This window comes from Cervus canadensis, chromosome 7 (assembly GCF_019320065.1).
Source record: "Cervus canadensis isolate Bull #8, Minnesota chromosome 7, ASM1932006v1, whole genome shotgun sequence".
NCBI lineage: Eukaryota > Metazoa > Chordata > Mammalia > Artiodactyla > Cervidae > Cervus > Cervus canadensis.
The window spans coordinates 89,567,708-89,588,025 of NC_057392.1; the positions used below are offsets into that span (position 1 = coordinate 89,567,708).

At 43.9% G+C, this 20,318-nt stretch overlaps 2 protein-coding genes across 18 annotated transcripts in view; one reads left to right on the forward strand and one right to left on the reverse strand.

The window, feature by feature from the left end:
- The window catches only part of MED12L (mediator complex subunit 12L), a 347,565-nt gene that overhangs the window by 192,474 nt on the left and 134,773 nt on the right, over positions 1-20,318 (reverse strand). The window lies entirely within an intron of this gene.
- The window catches only part of P2RY14 (purinergic receptor P2Y14), a 62,272-nt gene that overhangs the window by 37,351 nt on the left and 4,603 nt on the right, over positions 1-20,318 (forward strand). For 7 of the 13 annotated variants that reach the window (XM_043474008.1, XM_043474010.1, XM_043474013.1 and 4 more), the window contains one exon: positions 15,317-15,422. The exons of 4 other annotated variants lie outside the window; for them this stretch is intronic. The gene's annotated coding sequence lies outside the window, so the exon portion shown is untranslated. Of the gene's footprint in view, positions 1-13,418; positions 13,501-15,316; positions 15,423-20,318 lie in introns of all 13 variants that reach the window. 2 more of the 13 variants (XM_043474007.1, XM_043474009.1) reach the window with 1 other exon arrangement.

Sequence of the window (20,318 nt, forward strand, 5' to 3'; positions counted from 1 at the left end):
AATTTTCCACTGTCGAAAAAGTAGGCACTTTTCAGACAAACAGCTGAATCTGAATCCACTGTGGGCTTGAGCGACATTTTGTTTTTTAGCTCCTTTGCCTCTGTGATCCACCTCTGCTCCATCACAACAAAACTATCACCCCAAAGAACTACTAAGACAATCAGACAGGCCAGTACCTGGTACCTTAGGAGCTACTCAGTAAAAACAGAACTCCTTCCTCTTCCTTGCTAGTATCTTACTAAGTTACAGGTAGTCCTGTCAAGAGTAAAATCCCACAGGAAATTTCTTGAATTGATTCGCACAGTCATCGGGCCAAGTAAGAAATCATAAAATAAGGGGAAATGAACAGTTCTCCCGATTTATCTCCTATCATTCCAACAGAAAACTGGACACTATGTCAGTATTTTAGTAGTGAGTACCTGTCAACAGGTCCACTGGCCACTAACTAACACCGGCGACCCCTGTAAACAAGTAGACCTGTCCCTCCAGCCCAGACCGGCAGGTCTGACGGCTGTGGAGTGTGGAGATCCAGGTCAGGGCCCATGAGCCCAGCAGGTGATGGTCCTACACAGAACGGGGGGGGAGGAACTAATGAGAGGTATTATTTGCTTAATTCATGCTTGATGGATGGATGGACAACCAAACAAGTTAACAGCCATATCAAAAAAACTCCAAAAAAAAAAAATTAAAGATTATCTGATGAGCAGGAGTTACAATGATAGGCAGAAGTTATACACATTTTTCATTTAGTCACTCTTCATAAAGATCTGGTGTCTTTTTTTGTTTTGGGATTTACAGACAGTCCATATATGGGATGGATTAAGAACTGACATAATAAAATAAGCTAACTAAATCCAAAAAATATTAGAAAATAGAGTAAAATATATTTTAGCCAAGAATTGTCAAACTTTGGTCTCAAGATCCCTTGAACAGTATTGAGAAGCCCAAAGCTCTTACGTTGTTATACCCTGCCATGTTTACTATATTAGAAATTTTAATTGTGAAATTCATAAAATATTTATTTTTAATTTGTTTTAAAGATAGCATTAAATGTTAACATTAAAAACACATTTCTGTGAAAAGTAATTATATTTTCCTAAAAGTTTTAGTGAGGAAAATGGCATGATTCTACATTTTTGCTCATCTCTTTAACATCTGGCCCAAGATTGTTACATTCTCACATCCACATCTGCATTGGATGAGTTTCAAAATGCAGTTTTAGTTAAAGTATACTGAAAAAATCTAGTTTCACATAGATATATTCTAAGAGGACAAGGAAGAAGTATTTTCGTGGCCTTCTGGATTTTCTTCTTTGGTGGTGTAGTTGCCACGTCGTGTCCGACTCTTCCAACCCCATGGACTGCAGCCCGCCAGGCTCCTGTCCATGGGGGTTCTCCAGGCAAGAATACTGGAGTGGGCTGCCATTTCTTTTTCCATCTTCTTTGGCACCACATCAAAACTCAAAATAGCAGCAGTTTCTTAAAGGTGGTTAATGAAGGAGAAACTAAATTTTTGTTACATTAAAATCCTTTAGTATAATTTAGTCTTTGAGGAAATCTTTTACCACTGCTAGATTTTATATCATATAATCGTTGGTCATTTGGAGAGGTACCTTCATCCAGAACTTTGAAGTATACTTTTCATACACAGTATCAAAAAATAATTATCATAGTGGCACTGATCTCCAAGTACTAGAATGTACTGCTATTTTTTTTCCTTGACTTGATTTTGAGAAAATGTCCACCAAATACCCAAGTACAAACTGCCAGAGTTTGTGGATCATTCTTTCCAGTAAAAATGGTGTTCCGTGAAAAAAGCACCTAATCTAGCTCGTAACTCACTCCCAAGTATTGCTCCTCTAGACCACCATCAAACATCGCAGAAGTGCTTTGCGAACTACTCTTATAATGCCACATGAAATATTTAAATATTTGTCAAATGGACAAAACATATCACGTCATCACAGTCATTCTAAAGTGAACTTAACCTTTTCTGTTTTGTAGGGTTGTTTTTTTTTTTTTAAGGTTTATTCTTTTATTTTTTGGCTGCGCTGGGTCTTTGCTGCTGTGTGCAGACATTCTCCAGCCGCAGCGAGCAGGGGCTGCTCCTCATCACGGTGTGTGGCTTCTCTTGTTGCGGAGCACAGGCTCAGACACGCAGGCTCCGGCAGCTGCAGCTCCCAGCTCCAGAGCACAGGCTCACTGCGGGGGCACGGAGGCTCAGGTGCCCCACGGCAGGTAGGGTCTTCCTTCCTAGACCAGGAAGCTCCCTGCCTTGCACCGTGGATCCTTAACCACCAGACCACCGAGGAAGCCCCATGTGCTGCTGGCTTTCTGTTTGTTTACTCAGGTTGCATGGCAGTAAGTTACAAAATGACTCCAGGACACACTTGGGTAATTGGCCCCAAGTGTGCCGAGGCATCGGCAGGTTTGCTTTACACACTGCGGCTTTCACACCATTAGCACAGGTGTCAGCACAGTGAACGGAACAGGCCAACACCCCGTCAGCACTCTTCTGAAAATGGGTGACCTCCTGATCCCCCTGAAAGCGCATCAAGGCCTCCATGCCAAACCATTATCTCAGACTCTGACATGCCAGTACTGTATTCTGATACTAACAGCATTAATTCCAAAAAGTGAGAATTTAAATATATTAAAGTAAGTAACTTGTTTATCAAAATGCACTTTTAAAGACGAAAGAACAAGTTACAACCTGAGAGATGCTATTCACCATATATGAAACCAACAAAGCAGGGATCAGGAGTATCTGAAGGATTTCCACAAATCAGTAACAGCACAAACAACCCAAAAGAAAAATGAGCAATAGACGTAACTAGACATTTCGTGGAAATAACCAATTATCATATGAGGATATGCCCCTAACACTATTACCACGGAAATGTAAATCAGACCACAATGGAGTAACATTTCTCAAGAGAAAATCTGTAAATCTGAAAATAGGAAATGAGGATTGGTATCCACAGAGGATTTGCAATCACTCTGGGAAACAGTTTGACATCACTGTCTATAGTTTAACCTTCATATACCTGTGATTCAACAATTAAATACCTAGATTTATGCACACAAGAAGCTCTTTCACATGTTCATCCAAAGACATGAAGGATATATACTGTGGCATGGTTCAAAAGGGCAAAACCCTGGAAACATGCTGAACACGGGAAGCTGAATGAATGAACCGTGGCATGGTCAGACAGTGGAATGTTGCAGTCACCAAAACAGATGATTTATAGCAACACTCAAATAACATGGGCAATGTGTGGGGTGATATATTTAAACCACTAAATGATTGCGAATGTTTCCTAAAGATCACAATTTCATACACACACATAAGCATTCAACACACTTTTAGGAACACATACACATGAAACAAAACACAATAAAACTAAACTGAGTAAATGAAAAAAATGAGGCTCAGGGTACATGGTGGCCAGAGAGAGAGCATGTAGGAAGAAAGAGAATTCAGTTCCACATATTAATAGCTTATTATTGTCAGTCTTGGCTTTTGTTTTGATTAACAAGTTTGAAGGAAATTAATAATGTGATTAAGAACACAAGATAAAAATTTTTTAAGTCAACCTTGCATGAACCTTGCATGATAAGAATATGCCATAAACCAAAGGCTATGGTTAATCTGATTTTATGCACCAATGATTTTAAAAGGTATCTATACATTTTAACCTATTAAACACAGAAAATATAAAACTCTGAGGTCCTGAACAGACTCATCATTCAACAGTTGAGTCCTTATTTGACCAAAGTTGTACAGATAGAGTCATTCATAAATTCAGTAAATATCTAATGAACTTCTACTATATACCTGGCACTAATTTAACACTGAAGAAAAGAAATAAGTTCTATTTTCATGAAGGCTACCTTTAAGAGGATGGCATAGTAGGAATAGGGAGATGGAGGGATGATGGAGAAAATAAATTGAAAAATAAGTATCACTTTAAATAATGAAGATGGCTCTGAAGAAAATAAAACTTGGTGAGAGGCTGGAGTGTGCTGGGTAGGTGCTCAGCTGTGTCAGGGGTCGTAAACCAGTAAGGCCTCCCTGAGAAACTGATGTTTTAACAGAGACCAGTATGAGGCAACCACAGTAAGACGCTGCAGACAGACAACCACAGGCGAGGTCAGGGCTCTGAGAACCTCTGCCTCATTGAGGCTCATCTTTATAGAACTGACCTTCAGCATCACCACGGAGACAGTGTGAAAGCAAATCTACCTGGATATTCCTGCTCCTCCTATGCGGTTCTTGACAAAATCTGCTGGGTCATGTTTGTAGACCCTTGCCAATGCCTCTCCCCCGCTGCCCCCTCACCCCCAATTTACAAAGTAACAAAAGCTTTTCATGATTTATTTGAGACAGAGAAAAAAACATGTATCTGCTCAGAGCTTTTCCTGACACTGGATGGCCGGCAAGGAAAAGCTCAAGGGGATAGCTGGGCAGTTAAGCTTTTGCTTTTCTTTTCAATTTTTGTTCCACTCAAGCCAAAAAAATTAAAGAGTGAAATAAATTTTTTTATGACACATACTGGTTTACTTGCCAAAGGCAACAAATATCTGCAACCTTGCGTTCTCTACACCCCCACCCCATATGCACAAACTGCCTGCACTCTGCCACAAGCTGATCATGTCAGGGACATTCAAGAGACAGAAAGTTTGCTGACACTTTTGCTGCTGCAGGCTGGGCAGGTTCATATCATAAATTAAAAAAAAAAAAAAAAAAGCCACATAGCTAAAGAAGGGCCTCTGCTGTCCACCAGGAGAGCAATTGTGGGCCCTGGCTAAGGAATTCGGGGTAGTAATAATCCAAGTGATGCTGACATACACCTGCCAGGCATCCCTCAGCCATCCACTGGGATGGCGCAGGGGATGAAACCAAGGACAGAGCATACAGGTAAGATGCTACAGTCCCTGAGGGCTTGAAAGGGCTGGGTTTCCATTGCAGGTGCTCTGGTTACCATCTCAGAACTCACTCCAGCTACTAAGCTCCCTTACATAGCATTCTTCCTATTTAAAGTAAGGATGTCTTCAGAAATTCATTCAACTCCTACTATGATCCATTTGTTGAGCTAGACGAAAATACGAAGCTCTCTCTCCGTTCAGTGAACAGACAAGCTAATAAAGCCAAGACTTTTCAACAAGAAACAATACTCCACAGTCATTAGAGCTTTCGAATAACACTCTCAGTTCTACAACATACTTGTTCTTACACCTCGGATAAGTTATTCAAGCTCTCTAGACCTCAGTTTCCTCAACTGTAATATGGGATTTCTCTTATCAGGAGGATTTTAAAAAAAGCACAGCTGTAGTTCATTCATTTTCACTGCTACACAAAATTCCACTGAAATGTTAAACCCACTCTCCTGTCAATAACCAGTTGCTATTTCTACACTTTGGCCATTACAAGCAATATTTCTGTGAGCATCCTTTCATGTGCATCTTCTTGTACATCCTTGGAATGCCTCTGGAAGAGATTCTTCTAGAACATATACTTAGGAATTAAAATGCTCAGCCAAAGGATGAATGAATGTTCATCTTTTGCAACTACTTCCAAGCCTTTTCCAAAGATTTCAATTCCTTTAGAAACAATAATGCGGAGCTGGGGGTAAAAAAAGAAGGGAAAAAAAAAAAAGTCCTGAAGACTACGCAAACCATGAGCCATGAACAATTTTCTAATGGAATCTATGTTCATGTAGATTTAAATCAAGATGGGACATAAAGGACACAAAATTCAGGACAGAGTTCTCTCCCGTGGAGGAAGGCACAGCCCGGGGAGAATGAGGAGGGAAAGGCTGGCGTGCTCACGTCTGCTGTGTTCCGTCTGTGCGCTTTAGCTTCTGTGCATAAATTCTTTTCAGAATATCAAATATTCCACTGACAAGAATAAGAATAAGACTCTTTACTGACTGAGCCACAAGGGAATCCCTTGAAAAGAATAAGTATTTTTAAAAAGAATTAGCATTGCCTGTGTCTGATACCTAGGTAAAGTTCCCAGCAACTGGCAGTTATTGCTGTAAAATGGGAAGAGAGTAGAAAGAGGTGATAAGACTGTTCCTAGATGACAACTCAGGACTGCAGGAAATGGAGGTGCTCAGTGCAGAGTGGGGTGAGGAGGCTGCTCAGATACCACAACCACCAAGACTCTGGGCTCTAAGAGGGCAGGATCCCCAGTACCAACAACACTGCCTCATACAAGGCGCCAAAAGCACTGTGTGATAGATGAAAGGAAAAGTCTGTCTTACAGATGACCGTCTTAAACAATACTCTAAACAAAGGTTACTTCAGCTTAGAAGAAGGGCGAGAATGTGAAAAGACGGCCAGGAACAGAGTAATAAACACCGATTTCAGGGCAGGCAGAGAAGCTCCCAAAGGTGACTGAGAAGAAAAGGTAAGGAAGGTAGAGACATCTAAGAACTGCTCGCTTCTAGCCCATCCCGTCTGCTTTTCATGATACTAATTTATCTAGAGGTTCTGAGCTGGCTCTTTTATAGAATGATCATGCTCTGAATTGTCCAATTGTTTATCCATGATTAGTTTTTTAACAAGGAATGTTGTATACATCTGAGTTATATTGGGGGGGAGAAATATCAAATTATTCCATTTTTGGTAAGTTCAATTATTCAGTGACTGTCAGATATCCCTACTGAAAAAGTAGAATTTTTCCTTTGTTATTCTAAGTTATCTGAGAGTGACGTGTGTAGATTAGAACATCCTGTTCTCCTAGAAACTTTTGCGGACTTTTCACAAACATTGAAGATTGTTGCCTGAATCCGTCGTTACGCTGAGATTGAAAGCTGGTTTCTTTCTATCATTCCTTCTACCTTTTCTAGCTGACATTCTTCATTGAAGACATTCTCCTGCCTTCATCCTCCCTTTTTTATCTATATTTTTAATAGTACTAGCAACTCTTGAATCTGGTTTGCTTTCACAAGTGTTTATGGTACTGTTGTTCTGACTGATATGCAAACTGCTGAACTGAGCAGAGCCGCCAGGCCAGTTCTCACGCCCTTTCCCCCGAGACACCCCCGTTAGTCTGAGTACCCCTTGCTTTTTGCCCACAAGGTATCGACCCAACTCTCCTTGTGCCTACTTTGAAATCAGTCATTTCCCCAGGAGGCTTGGTCCCCTTTAGTGGGCAGTGACACTCAGAAACAAGATAAGCTCATTGATATCGGGGCTCGTTCTTTGCCACCTACAGAGGATTTCTACTTTTGTTATGTGAGGCTGGAAAAGGCCTGAGCAAGTTTATAGCTATGAGGGTGTCACGACTTCAAGAGAACTTCTGCAGGTTTATACCTCGAAAGAACATAGTCTAAAGACAGAGACAGATCTTGAATACAAAAGAGGAAAGCAACAATGTATGGATAAAGATTAGAAGTCAGGGAAGGCTGCATTTAAAAAAAAAACAAACACACACAAACAGTATGGAGTAAAATAAAACTGGTTCTTGTCCAAGTAGGTCATGAACATGAAATGCAATTCACGGTACAGATGGAAAGGAACACTTCTAATTAGCAGATTTTGTACAGTTCAGACAACTACATCTGAGGCAGTGATGAAATGGCAACTCATAGCTCCCATAGGGTATGGCAAGATATAAGATAGCTCTCTCAAAACACGTAAGACTGATTCATATTGAAATCCATATGAAAAGTGAAATAATCACTAATGGATTATTTAAAGAGGACATTTACATTCAACAATGGATCCCACCGGGAAGGGCCTAGGACTCAAAAAAGAAAAGGTCTTCATCCATATGCACTCTGAGCACCGTCTTTAAGCTGCATGAAAATGCATCTGTCACATTTAAGTCCTACTCATTCTCACGTGAATTATAGTTGTTCCACTGTCATATATTGTGTTTAACAAAATACAAATCCATTTAAAGAATTTCCCAATTCATAACAATACACTTTACTGAGTCAAAATTTACTGATTTCCTCCCACAGGCAGGAAGTACATGAATTTTAGGCTTTAAAGTGTGTGACCATCACTTCTCTGTACTATTTCCATTCCCACATAGAGTCCTGGATTTTTATATTCCTTTCCTGTGGATATGTAAGCCTGAATCTTGAACAAACATAAAACATTCATCTCAGACGTGAAAGCAGCTGGTTTCTCAGAATTGAAAATCTGTTCCCCAGCCCCCGAGCAAAGGGGCATGTGTGAAGGCCCTGAGCCCCAAGGTCTGAAGACCTGAGCACAGCACGCCTGACTGAGAAACACCATCTCAGTGAAGCAGAAAGAGGTCAGAGATTCATCTCCTTGTCGGGCCCCCAGGGAACGGAAACACAGACTCCAAAACAATGCCGCAGAAGAACAGGCTGCGGGCGGAAGGGGGGCTGGCAGGGAGAGGCAGAGTCAGGAATCGTGAAGGCTCCACTGAATTCCAGAGAAGGAATCAGTCCCCCGGACTCTGGAGACGGGAGCTTCACGGCTCCCATCACTCTCAGCAGAGACGCAGGCCTGCAGGGACTGCCAAGTAGGAGCGTGAAATGCTCTGGAGTGAAGGGAAACCCTCCCTACTTAGGGTGCCACTTTCCATTACTAGAACCCAGGGACCACAGAGGCACAGCCTTCCCCAGCCCCCCCAGGCAAACACTGCTGGGCCAGACTCCCCGAAAAGGTGCGGCGCGCTCAGAAACGGATCTCAGGCGCCTCCTGCAGCCCTGCATCAGCGCAGAACCACCGCCTCACATGGATGTGGGGAAGCAGGGCACACGTGGGGCCCGGCCCGGGGGAAGTCCTGGCCCGCTGCGAGTCCCAGACAGCCGACCCGATTCTGCTGTCCGCTGAGTCACCCACTCCCCGAACGCCCGCCGGCCGCTGAGTCACATGCTGCCGGGCACCAGGTCTTACAGGAATAGAAACCCTGCGCGGTAGCAACCACTGCCTCTCCCTTTAGACGTCAACACAGAAACCAGGAGGCACTCTGCAAAGAGGGCAGATTCTTCACCGTCTGAGCTGCCCAGGAAGCCCCAGATGATCACCTACCACAGCTATTCAGACACTGAGCTGTACTTTTAACCAAGGTCCACTGCATCCATTTAATCGTTATGCTCCCCTGCCTGCCCATCATTCCAATAGGACAGTAAAGAAAACCTACTTCACATTCCAAGACCTAAACACATGAATCACGTCCTGCTGCTGAGTTACTCAATGCGTAAAGTTTAGCATCAATTTACAGAGTTGATTACATTCTATTCCTGTATCAAAATGGTAAGAAATACAACTATCATTAAGGAGCTATTTCATGTCGTAAACCATGGCAGCTGCTGGCACCTAGCGGAGAGAGGCCGGAGATGCAGCCTTCTATGATGCACCAGCCCACTCACCCACAGAGAGTGAAGTCGCTCAGCCATGTCTGACTCTTTGCAACCCCATGGACTGCAGCCTACCACGCTCCTCTGTCCACGGGATTTTCCAGGCAAGAGTACTGGAGTGGGTTGCCATTTCCCTCTCCAGGGGATCTTCCCCACCCAGGGATCAAACCCGGGTCTCCCGCATTGTAAGCAGACGCATTACGGTCTGAGCCACCTGGGAAGTCTACAGAGAACTGCAATTCAAAACAATGTCTACAGAGCCAAGGATGAGAAATCCCAGGCACCCCCAAGACTGTAGGTGAAAAATCCCCCCAAATCCACCATGACAAACCAGGTGCAGTTACTGACACAGAGGCTGGGGGGGGCCATTTTCATGGCCCCAGAAGGGCCCGTGCGGCACCTCACCCCTTCCCCCAGCTCCTAATTATCCACCTGCATCACCCGAAGATGTGAAGACAGACCCAGGGTCGAGGAGATGCCACTGGTGCACTTAGCTGCGAGTTCGGCTAAATGTACTTTAAGGGAAATGGTTGGAATTAAACAGTAAAAACTAGGTCTGCATGTTCTCAGTCTACCTGTTATTACATGGAATCAAAGAACAGCTGTTTGTGGCAGAAACTCACAGATGTTTAGTCTTCGTGATTTTGAGAGTCTGTAAACAGGAGGGCCCAGGAAGGAGGCCTGAAGGTGTAAGGACAGAGCTGAGCTTATGCTTTGGTGGAAGAGGACGTTCTGAGGTGTCTGCAATTCAGCCTATGAAGAACATGCAGGTATTTCCAATGTGAGAATGAATTAGCACTGCTCCTCAATTAAAGGTCCGTAAGACCCTGATGCTGGGAAAGACTGAAGGCAGGAGGAGAAGAGGACGACAGAGGATGAGATGGTTGGATGGCATCATCAATTCAATGGGCATGGGTTTGGGTGGACTCCAGGAGTTGGTGATGGACAGGGAAGCCTGGAGTGCTGCAGTCCATGGGGTTGCAAAGAGTCAGACACGACTGAGTGACTGAACTGAACTGATTGTCAAAGCTATGATTTTTCAGTAGTCATGTATAGATCTGAGAGTTGGACCATAAAGAAGACTGAGCACCGAAGAATTGATGCTTTTGAACTGTGGTGATGCAGAAAACTCTCGAGAGTCCCTGGGACAGCACAGACGTCAAAACAGTCCATCCTAAGGGAAATCAACCCTGAAAACTCATTGAAAGGACTGATGCTGAAGCTCCAGTACTTTGGCCACCTGATGCAGACGCTGACTCACTGGAAAAGGTCCTGATGCTGAGAAAGACTGAAGGCAAAAGGAGAAGGCAGTGGCAGAAGATAAGATAGTTGGATAGAATCACTGATTGATCCAATGGACTTGAACTTGGGCAAACTCTGGGATATAGTGACGGACAGGGAAGCCTGGAGGGCTGCAGTCCATGGGGTTGCAAAGAGTTGGACACAACTTAGTGACTGAACAAAAAACAACTCAGAGACAACAACATCCGCCCACTTATAAGTGAAAGCATGTTTCTCGCTGACGTGCATTCTGACCGAAGATGAGGTCGCTGAGCTATGGTGGCCAGGAGTTTGAGGAGTCACGTTAGACCTCATGCCCACAGAGAGAAAACCGGCTGGAAGGGAGAGGCAGCAACAAGCAGGGTCCTCCTCTGTGCCTGGGATCCCAGCATCCAAACCGCAACCGCGGACCTGGGTTTCCTGCAGTTACAGGGTCTCCACCACCAACTGATTAATGTCACTTAGTTTTAATCACTAATACACGTGGTCTGTTTCTAGTCAGAAAGGTGTTCATTTTTAAACACTTTCAGAAACTGGCAAATTAAATAGAGGTTCTGTACGCAGTGGCACCCAGAGGCTCACTGGAGAGGCTGAAGGCAGCCACATCTGGCAAAGTCTTAACCACAAGACCCCACTCTCACACTCACACATCCACCTCACCCCAAAGAACATACTTGACAAGTGGTTCCTAAAAACAACATTCTAGAACAATGCTGACGGGCCTGCAACACGTGTGCACACTCACAGACACACACCAAACATGCCTGCCTGAGTTACCACGGGAGCAGGGAAGACCTCGCTGGGGGATGAACACACAAGTTTTAACATGGTCAGATCGTGTATCATCTGCCCAGTTCACCTTTGATGAGTTACTCAACCATTTTCAGCATCAGCTTCCTCATTTGCAAAATGGTGGTGACGGTATCTGATTAACAAGGCTCTATCATGTTACTCACGAGCTTGGGCAGGCCACGGGACCCCTGCTGAGTTACCATCTCACGGGTCCTGGTGGATGTGCCTGGCAGCTCTCTCTGTCCGACACATTCTCCCTCCCCTTTGACTGGCTAAACATAATGCATCTGTCCACCCTCACTGTCACATGACCCAAGAAGACGGCCTTAACGCCCCCATTCCTGAAGCTGGAAGGTGCTGAGCGGCAGTTCTGCTCCTAGGCCTCCTCCTTCAGTGACAGCCCCTTGCTGCACCCAAAGCACCGCTGCGTTCCGTCTCCCCTGGACTGGGGACTCTCTGAGTGTGTGGCCAGTGTGGCCAGTGTCTCTCCACGCCTGCCTGCCTGCTGCGCTCAGTCATGTCGGACTCTTTGGGACCCCATCGACCCCACCAGGCTCCTCTGTCCACGAGATTTTCCAGGCAACGATACTAGAGTGGGTTGCCATTTCCTTCTCCAAAGAATCTTTCCGACCAGGGATCGAACCCACGAATCTCCTGCATTGGCAGGTGGATTCCCTAATGCTGAGCCACCTGGGAAGTCCCACTGTATCTCCATACTGCCTGGAAACATGCTCTGATGGATTTAGTAATCAAATGAAGGAAAGGGAGATCCAATATATACAGGAGTCAAAGGCTACAATGTAACTTATGAACAGAGGGTTTCAACAGGCGAAAATCAATACCATCAACTATTACAGGGAAGTCAGGAAACAGAAAGACAGAGAGAGGGACAATAAATTTAGAAATGAGGTCCCTGGTAGCCTTTGAGAAGTGTGGCGAGCACTGGACATTAATGCCATTAATGTTCATGGGGATGAAGAAAGATAAGGGAGGTGCTCACTCCTTCGGGTACAAAAGAAAGTGAAGAGTCTCACTGAGCCTAGACAGAGTGCAGGCCAGAGAGAGGACACAGGGAGGGCAGAGCGGGGCCAGACAGCCACAGTCAGTGTCTGAGCAGCGGCCAAGTAGGAAATGGGGTAGGAAATGGCTTTCTGAGGCGCAAGGCAGGTGGTCAGTTACAGATTAAAATAGCAACTTCTATGAACTAAACTGAGGAGCCTATAATGACTTCCTTTTCAACAGGTGTATGACCTAGAAGCAGAGAAGGCCATGGCACCCACTCCAGTACTCTTGCTGGAAAATCCCAGGGACGGAGGAGCCTGGTGGGCTGCAGTCCGTGGGGTCGCTAAGAGTCAGACATGACTGAGCGACTTCACTTTCACTTTTCTCTTTCATGCATTGGAGAAGGAAATGGCAACCCACTCCAGTGTTCTTGCCTGGAGAATCCCAGGGACGGGGGAGCCTGGTGGGCTGCCATCTATGGGGTCGCACAGAGTCAGACACGACTGAAGCGACTTAGCAGCAGCCGCAGCAGCATGACCTAGAAGAGAAAGACACTGTTTAGCCACTCTTCAGGAGTCACGGTGTTGGGAAAGAGAGGCAAGGCCAAGAGTCAGGATGAAGAAATTCTTAAATACTCAACCGACCATAGAATAAGATAGGTCAGAAGACTGATGACAGAATTAATTAATACTACTCAAAAGTATAAAATATTTTTAAAATAAAAGTATGCTGCTGAATATTTAATAACATAAAATATTATAAAATGTAACTACAAGACTGAGTAAGTAGCCCATACATAAATCCTCATTCTAGTCAACCCATTACAACTGCTCTGAAAACCATCTAGGATACAACATACTGGCATCCCAAGGAGAGAAAAAAAAGTCACACATTACAGCAAGGGAGATAGAAACAGCAATGCTCAGAAAACAGCTTTAGTAAGTTTGGACATGTATACAATGATTATACACATCTATACTCTTTTCTCTGTTAGAAGAATCATCTAGAAAACAAGCACATATCGCATGTGAAAAGATCTTGGGGCACCTGGAATGAAAGCTTCTGATGTGTGAACTGTGAGTACAGAGGAGGGATTTTGAGCCTGTCGCTTGCTAAAACAGAACAAAGAAGAGGGAGGACGATGCCCATCATAGGTGTGCTGTGCTAAAGTCACTCAGTCGTGTCCGACTCTTTGCAACCCCGAAAAGGAGGAACTGCAGCCCAGCCAGGCTCCTCTGTCCATGGGCTTCTCCAGGCAGGAATATTGGAGCAGGTTGCCACGCCCTCCTCCAGGGGAACTTCCAAACCCAGGGACCGAACCCAGGTCTCCTGCGTCGCAGGCGGACTCTTCACCAGCTGAACTGCCACCGTCACTTGCTAAGAACAGAACAAAGAACAGTGAGCAAAATGCTCATCATAGGTGGGCAGTGATAGACGAGTGATTTGAAAGCAATTCATTTTCCATATACATTTTTTCCCTAATTATGAACTAATCCAAGTACACAAAAGTACAAAAGCTAATGGTGGTAACACCAATATTGCTAGTAACTGCCCAGTATTAATTCACAGTGATGTTAGGTACAGTAATGTTTACTTGCTTCAGAATTTAAGAGATGAACGACCACAAATACAGCTGAAGTCCAACCACCCTATGCCCCGCTTCCTTCTCCAAGAGTAAGCACTGCCCTAAAGTTAGATAGTATCATTCCTGCCCAGAACAAGCTCAGTATCACCCTGGATCAAATACAATATTTCACCACAGAGAACTACATCTCCTTGTTTATAAAGAGAACCTCATGACCTTTTAGGACTATCCTAGGTAAATATACGATGTTCTTTATCACTGGCTCTCCGTAAAATATATATTTATATATTCAGACCAGAAGGATGAGATGATGATGATGAAATCTGTAACAAGTAAACTCTCCAAGAAAAATTCTAGATTTCAGACTCCCTTTAATGTAATTTTTTCCTACCCGAAGTCCCAACTACAGCAAAGAAAAAATTTTTTAAACCCTCCTCATCAAATATTTCTTAAAGTTTCCTGTATACAGAGTCAAAAGCTTGCTATTCAAAGGGTACTCCTTGCCATACCAACATCAACATTACAGCCACTTCAGACTTATGGTATGTGAGTCTTCACTTCAGCAGGAGCCCCAGGAAATCTGTACACACGTTAAAGTCTGAGAAGGGTTAAAGAATCCCGAAAGGTGCCAATCCAGACCAAGGCAGAACTGAACCAATCACGTTCTGCCAAACCTGTCCTCTTCCTAACAAACAATAAAGCTTTCAGGGGTTTTTCGGTAAAGTCCATGTATGTCAACCAGGGGCAATCTGGCCCCCTAGAGGACATTTTGGTCACAACTCAGGACGAGAAAACTATTGGCACCTAACAGCTAGGAGGCAAGGGTGTTGATGCTTCACATCCTACAATCCTGAGGACAATGCTCACAACCAAGCATCTAACTCCAGAATGTCCGTGGTACAAAGGTTTAAAGAAAAAAAAAAACACAGGAAACTCTGCTGAAAGCCTGCTGATGATTTCCTGGCTGAAAGGGTCAACTGTCTGTTAACTTCAGTAATCTAAATGATCTGTTTTGAGCATCTAAACCCATAAAGAGAGGGAAAAAATAATAAACCAGTAACTAAAAACACGCAATTCTCAAGTAGAGTTTACAAGGTTCTCACCAGAGTTTACATCAAATCTATAATGGTCAACGGCGACAACCAACAAGAGGTTTGGTAAAGCAACAAAAGCATGTGTTGAAATATTTCAAGTTATACAAGCTGTATTTAAAGAATAAGTACCCTGCTACCACACATACATCTTCAATAAAACATTCTGGTGTTTATTTAACGTAATTAAATCTTCATTTTTCTACTACAATACAGGATCACTGGTGAAGAAACACCTCGGCCACTTCAAGATGACAAGCGCTCACTGGGCTAAATTATTTCATTGAACGAAAACCTCACACTGGACAAAATTTTTACAAAGGTAATTGAAGAAATACTTTAGCACTGTCGAGAGCTTTGTTAATTTCAGCAAAATATTATGATGGAATAATTTCTCTTCTTCAGAAAAAGTAGAATCATAGCACACAATTAAAACATTGGAAGGTGGTCTGTTTTAAGAGAAAATTGGTTCACCGCATCAATCACACAGAGGATGAGCAATTACTCAACACACTTTTATTATGGTGAGTGAGCATTGCCTTGGGTGGCCCTGGATCAACTAGATTCTGCCCAAAGAGAGAGCCCTGAGGTTACGTGAAATACTCCAAAACCCAAAAACACGAACACGGCACACTCCAGAGACCTAACGTTTCACTCGGAACAAGTATACTCACTATCTAGATTAAAATTAAACTTTGCCAAAAAAGGAGAAAAGAAAGAAAAAAATTAAACTTTGCCATGGATGTTCTAATTGTACAAAAAAAGATGAAAGAAATTCACAGGCTCCTACTACACATTAACAACTGTCTTTTGGTCCCATAAATTCCATTTTACCATTATATGACCAGAGATCCAAAGTGACGCTTTATATAGACCAAAATGTTTCACGTCATTTCATTCTCCTTTACCTGGATTTGTGGAACGAGGAAGATTTCCACCTAACAATAGCTAATGCCTATATTTTACTTTAATTGAAGTCTACTTGATTTATGGGCTTCTCTGGTGGCTCAGCGGTAAAGAACCCACCCGTAAGTGCGGGAGATGCGGGTTTGATCCCTGGGTCAGGACAACCCTCTGCAGAGAGAAATGGCAACCCACTCCAGTATTCTTGCCTGGGAAATCCATGGACAAAGGAGGGTGGTGGGCTACAGCTTGTGGGGTCGCAGAGAGTTGGACGCGACTGAGCAACTAAACAACAACGAAGCTGATTTAAATGTTAATTTCTGCCGCATAGCAAATATAAATGGATGTGTGTGTGTGTGCGCACACGTTCTTTTTCTATATATTCTTTTCCATTATGGCTTATCTTAAAATCCTTCTTAAATGAAGGCTCAAGAATTCAAGGAGCTTTGTTTATGTCCCCTGAAGCCTCAAGGTGAACATTATGCCCACTTTCACTATAGACATTCAGAGAGAATCTCAGAAGTAACTTCCATGGGCAGGACTGGCTACACTTCCACAAACCGGCTCTCCAGAATGCCCCTTATTTCAGTAGATCATCATCCAGAGGTGCTTGTCCTTTTTCCTTCTCCCCCTTTGCCTGTCTCTCATCTTTAATGGGCCTCCCTAGTAGCTCAGACGGTAAAGCGTCCACCTACAATGAGGGAGACCCGGGTTCGATCCCTGGGTCAGGAAGATCCCCTGGAGAAGAAAACAGCAACCCACTCCAGTATTCATGCCTTTAAAATCCCATGGACCGAGGAGCCTGCGGGGCTACAGTCCATGGGGTCGCAAAGAGTCAGACACTACTGAGTGACTTCACTTTCACCTTTAATGGGCTGGGACAAGCTGCTTAGAAACAGTAAATCAGCTGAGAGCCTGGGGCAGGGAAGGGAGTGTTGTTGGGCCACACCGAGACCTTCTTTCTTTGTGATTTATTTGGTTATTTTTCACGTTATAGTATAAAATCAACATCCATGTGTGAGTATTTCCTCCATCTGTGACAGGGTTTGAAGTTTTATCAGGTCTCTTTATCAGGATACTAACTCACCTCTATACTTAAGATAAGGAGAGGAGACAGGACAGAAGTTACAAGGTCAAAGCAACACCTGTCTGTATTATCATCGTATCCTATTTTTCATCTCACATGTATTCCTGCCTTTTGATCTCCATGTCTAACTGGCCTCACCTGCTGCAGATACCTTAAGACAGTTCTTTGTCCACACATCTCTTGATCCATCACTGCAGAGAAGGCTGCCACACCCTGAGACGCCAAGACCAAGGATGGCAAATTACGTACCGGGAGGTCACAACGCCCCGCCATCAACACTACTGTGTAAGAAACACAGACTTAAAAGCATGAAAGTTACTGCTAACGCTGCCTCAGATTTAGCTATAGCTCATGACCCGTCATGACCCTAAATGTGCCTCTGCTGTATGCAGACAGCAGCTCAGGCAGCAGCGATACCCTCTTTTCCCAGTCAACACATCTCACATGGAAAGATTCTGATCTGCCGTTGCTTCAAAACGCACCAAAAGAGCAAGAAGATGTCATTTGGAGAAAAAGATCCAAGCAAGGATTCAGTACTCACTTCAGAAAGCACTCCTGCTCTAGCAGTTTGCCTGGGTCAGCGAGCCCCTTCCACCAACGTCAGATGAGGAAGGGAGGGGGCGTGAAATGCACCGCAAGGCGTATATGCTCGATTTCTGACACTGAGGGGCCGGAGCAGAACCAGAGCTCGTAGCTCCCCACCACTGGCATCACGGCTGTTGTTGATGTTTAGTCGCTCAGTGCTGTCCAACCCTTTGCGACCCCACAGCCTGCAGCCCACCAGGCTCCTCCGTCCATGGGATTCTCCAGGCAAGACTACTGGAGTGGGTTGCCATTTCCTTCTCCAGGGGAATCTTCCAACCCAGTGATCGAACCCACAGCTCCTGCATTGGCAGACAGATTCTTTACCACTGAGCCACCAAGGAAGACCCGGCATTAGGGTACACACAGAAATACTGTGTTTCAAATGGACATAAGTCACAAGACTCTGTGGAAAATGTCTTTATACACATTCCTAAAAGGAAAGGAAAGGAAGGAAGGAAGGAAATTACTAAATCATTTCTGAGAACTTCTTCACTATTACTCTGTATCAGTTCAGTTCATTCGCTCAGTCGTGTCCGACTCTTTGTGATCACATGAACCGCAGCACACCAGGCCTCCCTGTCCATCACCAGCTCCTGGTGTTAACTCAAACTCATGTCCATCGAGTCGGTGATGCCATCTAACTATCTCATCCTGTCGTCCCCTTCTCCTCCCACCTTCAATCTTTCCCAACAAGGTCTTTTCAAATGAGTCAGCTCTCGCATGAGGTGGCCAAAGTATTGGAGTTTCAGCTTCAACATCAGTCCTTCCAATGAACACCCAGGACTGATCTCCTTTAGGATGGGCTGGTTGGATTTCCTTGCAGTCCAAGGGACTCTCAAGAGTCTCCCTCCTCCAACACCACAGTTCAAAAGCATCAATTCTTCAGCGCTCAGCTTTCTTCACAGTCCAACTCTCACATCCATACTTGACCACTGGAAAAACCATAGCCTTGACTAGACGGACCTTTGTCGGCAAAGTAATGTTTCTGCTTTTTAATATGCTGTCTAGGTCGGTCATAACTTTCCTTCCAAAGAGTAAGCATCTTTTAATTTCATGGCTGCAGTCACCATCTGTAGTGATTTTGGAGCCCAAAAACACAATGTCAGTCACTGTTTCCTCATCTATTTACCATGAAGTGATGGGACCAGATGCCATGATCTTAGTTTTCTGAATGTTGAGCTTTAAGCCAACTTTTTCACTCTCTTTCACTTTCATCAAGAGGCTCTTTAGTTCTTCTTCACTTTCTGCCATAAGGGTGCTGTCATCTGCATATCTGAGGTTATTGATATTTCTCCCGGCAATCTTGATTCCAGCTTGTGCTTCATCCAGCCCAGCGTTTCTCATGATGTACTCTGCATATAAGTTAAATAAGCAGGGTGACAATATACATCTTGATGTACTCCTTTTCCTATTTGGAACCAGTCTGTTGTTCCATGCCCAGTTCTAACTGTTGCTTCTTGACCTGCATACAGGTTTCTCAAGAGGCAGGTCAGGTGGTCTGGTATTCCCATCTCTTTCAGAATTTTCCACAGTTTATTGTGATCCACACAGTCAAAGGCTTTGGCATAGTCAATAAAGCAGAAATAGATGTTTTTCTGGAACTCTCTTGCTTTTTCGATGATCCACCAGATGTTGGCAATTTGATCTCTGGTTCCTCTGCCTTTTCTAAAACCAGCTTGAACATCTGGAAGTTCACGGTTCAGGTATTGCTGAAGCCTGGACTGGAGAATTTTGAGCATTACTTTGCTAGAGTGTGAGATGAGTGCAATTGTGCGGTAGTTTGAGCATTCTTTGGCATTGCCTTTCTTTGGGACTGGAATGAAAACTGACCTTTTCCAGTCCTGTGACCACTGCTGAGTTTTCCAAATTTGCTGGCATATTGAGTGCAGCACTTTCACAGCATCATCTTTCAGGATTTGAAATAGCTCAACTGGAATTCTATCACCTCCACTAGCTTTGTTCATAGTTATGCTTCCTAAGGCCCACGTGACTTCACATTCCAGGATGTCTGGCTCTAGATGAGTGATCACACCATCATGATTATCTGGGCCGTGAAGATCTTTTTTGTACAGTTCTTTTGTGTATTCTTGCCACCTCTTCTTAATATCTTCTGCTTCTGTTAGGTCCATACCATTTCGTCCTTTATTGAGCATATCTTTGCATGAAATGTTCCCTTGGTATCTCTAATTTTCTTGAAGAGATCTCAAGTTTTTCCCATTCTATTGTGTTCCTCTATATATTGGCTTCTATAAATCTTCTATAAAGAAAAAGTTGGCACTCATTAAACAATTTCTGGAAATTCTTCACTACTTCAGCATGTAATTACATATTAAATCATTAATATTTCTCTCTACAATGTACTGGGGCTTCCCTCATAGCTCAGCTGGTAAAGAATCTGCCTGCAATGTAGGAGCCCCAGTTCGATTCCTGGGTAGGGAAGATCCCCTGGAGAAGGGACAGGCTACCCACTCCAGTATTTTTGCCTGGAGAATCCCCATGGACAGAGGAGCCTGGCGGGCTGCAGTCCACGGGGTCACACAGAGTTGGACATGACTGACCAATTAAGCACGAGATCTGCTTTTTTAAAAATTTTATATTTTAAACTGCGATGAATCCAACAGTTAGTGAACACACAAGCTGAGC